Raw genomic sequence first — 6,264 nt, 5'->3', positions numbered from 1 at the left:
CAAGTTGCTATCCAAAGTCTTGTAAGATTGATTGATAAGGGTTTTAATGATCTCAAATTGAAAAATTTTCTATCTATGCGTAATGAAAAGTGGTTTGCACAGAATAGTTTGTCAAGAATACCAAACCAGCGTAAACTGGCAAAATGTATTTAATCTTTATCTTTTAAACTCATCCCGTTAACATGGATAATCACATTTTGTTTCTTTACGTTATTGATCTAGATCTTAGAATAAATATCAAATGGTAAATATGGTAAGTTGTCCAATACAACTTAAATTTTCTATTCGTGGGGTGGGGTCGTGTGACGTAGCGGCAGAGTGCGCGACTCAGAACCTAGAGGTCCCGGGTTCGAGTCCTGACATGCCACTGATCTTGTGCCCTTGGGGAAAAAACACTTTTACACAACTTTCCTCACTTCGCTCAGGTGAAAATGAGTATTGTCCTGTCAGGTATTTGTCTCCTGTGTTGGTGGTGGCATTAATATAAGTTTATAAAACTTGAGTGTGCCGTCACCACGTCTGGTGATTACATGTTGGAATTAAAAAAAAAAAATTCTATTCATGAATCAGCTGACGATCCCTGCCATGGAAAGCATTACGCTGTTTTATAACTACAAAAAAGGCCTACAAAACATGAGGAAGTAGACGCTTCAGTCTTCGTCTTTTAGGGTACTAAACAAGAATAAAAGGGTCCATGATTTTTGAAAGAGGTTCATATATTTGCTATGCCTGTAACCTGTAGATTAGCGTCAGTGCTCCATACACATATCGTCTGTACTTGTGAAGCTCTTTGCAGGCCCTGAACTGCATTGTGAGTTTACACCAACTAAAAAAAACTTATCTTCGCATATTTACGGTCATTTCTGCAGACTGTATAACTCCCTTTTCAAACACGAGTATGTTTACCTGCAAGGTCATTGGCATGTAATTCGACCTGGCATTTAAATAACCCGAGCGTACAGAATACTATGAGCAGGATTTAAAAAAAAAATCAACAACAACCCAAATACTTCATACCCAGTTGAAAATATTATGACTTTCTGTAAGTTTGTAAGAAGCTACAGTCAAACTTGTCGGTAGCAGGCACTTAAGTGACTTGGCCGAAATGTCTTTTGAGAAAAAGTACCTGCCCCAAACAGGGTTGGTCATACAAAACGGTCGGCACATGTACATGCCTCTGATAATAGGCTTATGCAAGTATACATGTAATACATGTACTGTTCCTTAAACAGTAAACAATACTTCATTTTTTTTTGCATTAAATTTCCTACAGGCTGGTTCAGTCGGTTCTTTTAAGGTTAGGTAATCACAGAAGAATAATGATAAATCTTTATTTATGTTCATGCTCATAGAACCTTGCTTAGATCAAACAGCCAGCATGGCATCTTTTGTTAGGTTTTTGGTTAATTTCCACCTTTTGCAGGAGAAGACGGTAAGTTTAAAACCACGTCGACATGTTAAAATGATGACAACGTCATTGGCATAAAATAAACTTAAGTATACTTTGCCAACAAGAAAATACTTTAGGACGAGCATAAGTTCATCTATACTCGGTCCGTTTATTACTCGATCACCGACATACACATTAAATAACGATGTTTACACAAAGCCCTGCATTACACAAATCTATTTGGGAAAACTTTTATTCAGGCAAATATTGGACTTTAAACAGGCGGCTATTATACTGGATGGATTCTACTGACAGAAGTATGAAAAACAGGACACCATGCAGAATAGTGTCGAAAGGCTTCGATACGTCCACGAAACAGGTCAAGAAGAGGGTCGAGAGAAGTTTTTTTGCAAACTTTTTGCGGTTCAGTTTTCTAAATTTTGCTTGGTTGAGATTTAAAATCTTTTTTTTTCAAAACAGTCATTCATCTTTTGTTAGAAATCGAGATAAATAACTTTTAGACAGCTTGAAATTTTAATATCCGGATAGTTATAGGTCTGATGTTCCTGACTCCTGTTTGTTACTTTTAGACCAGTGTTTACTTCACGTGTTTGTGTCAAATATCTGACTCTTGTTTGTTACTTTTAGACCTGTGTTTACTTTACGGGTTTGTGTCAGATATCTGACTCCTGTTTGTAACTTTTAGACCAGTGTTTACTTCACGTGTTTGTGTCAGATATCCGACTCTTGTTTGTTACTTTTAGACCAGTGTTTACCCTACGGGTTTGTGTCAGATATCTGACTCCTGTTTGTTACTTTTAGACCAGTGTTTACTTTACGGGTTTGTGTCAGATATCTGACTCCTGTTTGTTACGTTTAGAAAAAGTGTTTACTTTTCAGGGTGTTCTGTAGCGTAAAAAAGAGTACAGAGGTATTTTGTGTGACGCAGATGTTAACCTCTCAAGGTTAGAACCTTTGTTGCACCAAATATCTTCACTTCTTATCTGACGTCTGGTTAATGATGATCGATGTACTGTGATTTAGAACAGAAGTTTCAGTTGTCTGAAAGTGACAGCTGATATAAACCATTGCGTCTTTACCTGACAACTGGTATGAGTCATAGCGTCTAGCTCAGGGCGCTTTTGTACAGATTAAATGAGCTTGGTTGGTTGGTTGGTTGATTGATGAGATAGGGAGGCCTTGAAGGTCAGTGTGTGGTTTGGGATGTTATCCCAGTTTGCTAGATCTTAATTTACTGTAAGCAGTGGTACAACAGATCTGTATACAGAGAATTAAATTCATGCCACCACGCTGATAGTGTCCAACAGTCTTCCCAAGCATATGATCTATTGCTTGAGTTTATAGGGACATGGAGTCATTAAAACCGTGATATTTAACCCACAGTTAAGAACGCTTGGGTTAAAATGCACCATTTCCTCACTGCGCGTTTTATTTTTATTTGAAGGAAAACACGTAATGTCCCCAGAAATATGACGTTACTTGGCATGGTTTGTTTAGATTGCTTAATTTACACAAAACCTGCAGGTACATCCGTGCTGGTCTTATCTATCAGGAGTCAGTCCCTTGACTCCCTTTACAAAGTTACCACTGCCTTTTCCTGACATTACAGTCAAACCTGTCTTTGGAGACAACTCTAGGGACATGAGCAATTCGGACACTATAAACAGGTGGTCTCTAGAGAAAAGAGAGGAAGCTAGACCTAGCCGGACCAAAATCAATAGCGAGAAATTCTAAAGTTTTCTTCAAGATATTCTTTATTGACTTATGAAATCTCTCTCTATATATATGCATGTACATATTATAGTAGGTATACTAATTTGCACACATATGAAAAGTTTCAACATGTCCACTTAAAAATATGTAGTAATTGAGCTGTTACAGAAATAGTTGCCTACACAAATCGTCCTCCTTACATGTACCGCAATAAAAGCAATACATCAGGTAGAATAAGACAGTTTTACTGTAAATAATGAGATTTTCCGTTCACCGCAAATGACTTCTTCTTCCACCTGCAATGACGCCATGTTAGAAATATCTTGTCCTTTCTTCTGCCACAGTGTTGGCACATTTTTACGATAAAGTCCTGATTAACATTTCCAAACAAAGTTTTTAAAAAATGGAGCCCTATATCCGGCTATATGGTACTATAGGCCGCCCAGTGCGGAACTCGCTGGGCACTCGGGGCCCTGTGCGGAAGGAAACTGGAATTCTAGAGCTGAGTCTTGACTAGTCGACTCGGCACTCGTTTTCACAGTGCTAAATTCCACTCGGCACTCGCTTGCCAGTGCTCGGAGGCGGTTCACCACTGGATAGCAAGTGTCGAAGTACCAAAGTAACGGGTTCCTCACTGGATTGTCCCAGTGCTCGGTGACTCTTGGCGCTGGAAGCCGAGTTCTCAAATCATTTCGGCACTTGGCTTCCGGTACTTACGTTAGCCGTGCGGCGCACGGTACAGTATCGTAGGCCACGTCTATGTCTGTGAAAATGTGAGGAAAGAGGCCGTGCAGTCCTGTCCTGCCGATCACATTGTTGTTCCGATTATAATTTTGCTTCCCGGGTGCTATAATGTCGAAACATTAGTGTTCGGAGTTCAAAGGCAGCATCTCGATACCCTTTTTTAAGGTAAGGTTTGTTTTGCCGATTTGGGGTTTCCAGTGCTGAAGCCGCCGACACTGGGCACCAATTGTTGACTTCGGCACTGGGGAACTAGAACGCGTCAACTCTGTGCGATGAGTGCTGAGTTACATCGGTACCTTTGCCCATCTGGACGCTAAAGAAACATTATCATTTCTTCTAAATGATTTTAGTGGCTTTCTCACAAAAGAAAAGGTGTCGTTATGGCACTTCAAAATTGTGTTTTCCTTTCATAATACGAACGCTACTTAGAATAAAAAAAAACAGACTTTTACATCATGCCCATATTCGTTATTGCCCAGTACCTGTTTTACCTGATTTAGACTTCAGGATAGGTAGCGTGGTGGTGGGGTGGTCTTATTGGGCAGCCACAGGGCTGTCTCCGCACCAAAAACATGTGGAAGCTGGTCGCGTATTTGGGCAAGATTTTTAATCCTTCAGTCAATGGGAAAAAATTCAAGGGAACAACAAAAAATGGTTGTAATAGACAAGTAAGTTTTCTATATATACAAGGGCCGTTGCTATTACATGTTTTACTGTAGCTTCATTGCAATTCTAATTTCTTAGTGTTTAGACAGGAAATCATCAGGGGGGGTGTATGTTTACAAAAAAAATTGACAATTCGTGCACTCTAATGGGACTGTAAAATAGGTAAAATGTTTGAAAAATTAAAAATCATTGATATCTTGATTTACTCTAGTTTGATAGCAAAGTAAAAAAAAATTAAAATGATGAAAAAAAAAGGGTATTTAACGGTCCCGAGATTTGTTGGAAGCCAAAGAAAAAAATGGATGTGTTACGTATACCGACGCCAATGTCAATACAAAAGGGCGGGAGGTACATTTTGACAGTAAACTCTATTTTTTGGCTTGTGTTCTCGTTCATAATTTCTAGTTTAGCAAATTATTTAGTGTAACAATGTTTTGTAATCCTGGTGAAAAGATCAACTGAAACCGTCTGATCTAGACTTACAGATTTATATCAATAACTGTACATGTATGTACTAAGACGCAATACTGCGTGTAAGGTAAATTAGATAACCCTGATATATGGGGTAAAAGCGAGTGAAATTAATAGTAGAACATTGTCAGTGGCATCCGTAATGTTTGTGAATGCAAATTGTAGTTTAATTTCGTGTTTATTTTTCGTCTAAGGAGCCGTTCTAGACATTCAGCAAATATTAATTGTTTTACTTCGTGGCTTAAAGGCAGCCGTTTGTCAGACGGTATTGTAAAGTAAAGTTATACTTATGTCCAAACACTGGTCGGGACACAGATGGATTTGGTGCCGTCGATGTGCCAAGGTCCAAACATTTGCCAGCACTAAGATTTGTTTTGTCAGAAAACAGAAGCATGTAGTTGCAGATACAGGTCTGTTTACTACTAGCCGGTAACGCTATTACAAGGGTAGGTCACGTCACTATAGGCCGGACATGCTAAGACAGTACAACAGGATACCATCTTCCTACATGTAGCTTACTCGTGTCCATTTTTTTCGCTTGTCAACAAAAAAGTAAGCTAGATGATCACTTTTAGCCTAAATTGACCGATCTTCACAGCTAGCTTGCATTACTTATACATGGTATCAGCATGGACCGAAGTTTATTGATTAATGGTCATACACTTTTCAAAAGCGCAGTCAACACGGTAAATGTAGAGGACTGGCTTCGTACACTGCCGATAACAAGTTAGTCTAAATACCACACGACCACGATGTCGTCCCAGTATGCCAAATAGTCTTTTTAAAAACGGTTCTGTTTCTTATCCTCGGCATTATACATCATTCAAAATGTAACAACAGTAAAGCAGGGTCCTTTTGCATGATTTAGTCTGTGCCGAAAGGAAGTATCTCAGTGACTAGCTTATCGCCCTACATTGTACATATAGGCCTACTAACATATATATTGTAACAAACTACACACTATTCAGGGGAATGTGGGTGTGTGTCCCTACGCCTATTTGGTTTAAAAATATATCAGAAAACTATTTTCTGCTGTTAAAGAATATATCATGTTTCTGAATATAAAAAGTGTAAACCATTTTATGGAAAGGTAATACGTTGAATCTGTACTTTCCGTGCATAGCTGAAAATTTAGTCACATTAATAACGGGGGAAAATAAAGAAAATGACATTAAAAAGTAAGTGGCATTTTTTTTCTTTAATTAGGCAAAAAAGAGGAGACTAAGATTTCTTCATGAACAATATGTTGATTGTTTAAC

This window comes from Branchiostoma belcheri, unplaced genomic scaffold, assembly GCF_001625305.1.
Source record: "Branchiostoma belcheri isolate BF01 breed outbred unplaced genomic scaffold, Haploidv18h27 scaffold321, whole genome shotgun sequence".
Classification (NCBI taxonomy): domain Eukaryota; kingdom Metazoa; phylum Chordata; class Leptocardii; order Amphioxiformes; family Branchiostomatidae; genus Branchiostoma; species Branchiostoma belcheri.
The sequence above is the reverse complement of the archived record's forward strand: the minus strand, read 5'-3'. Positions refer to the sequence as shown.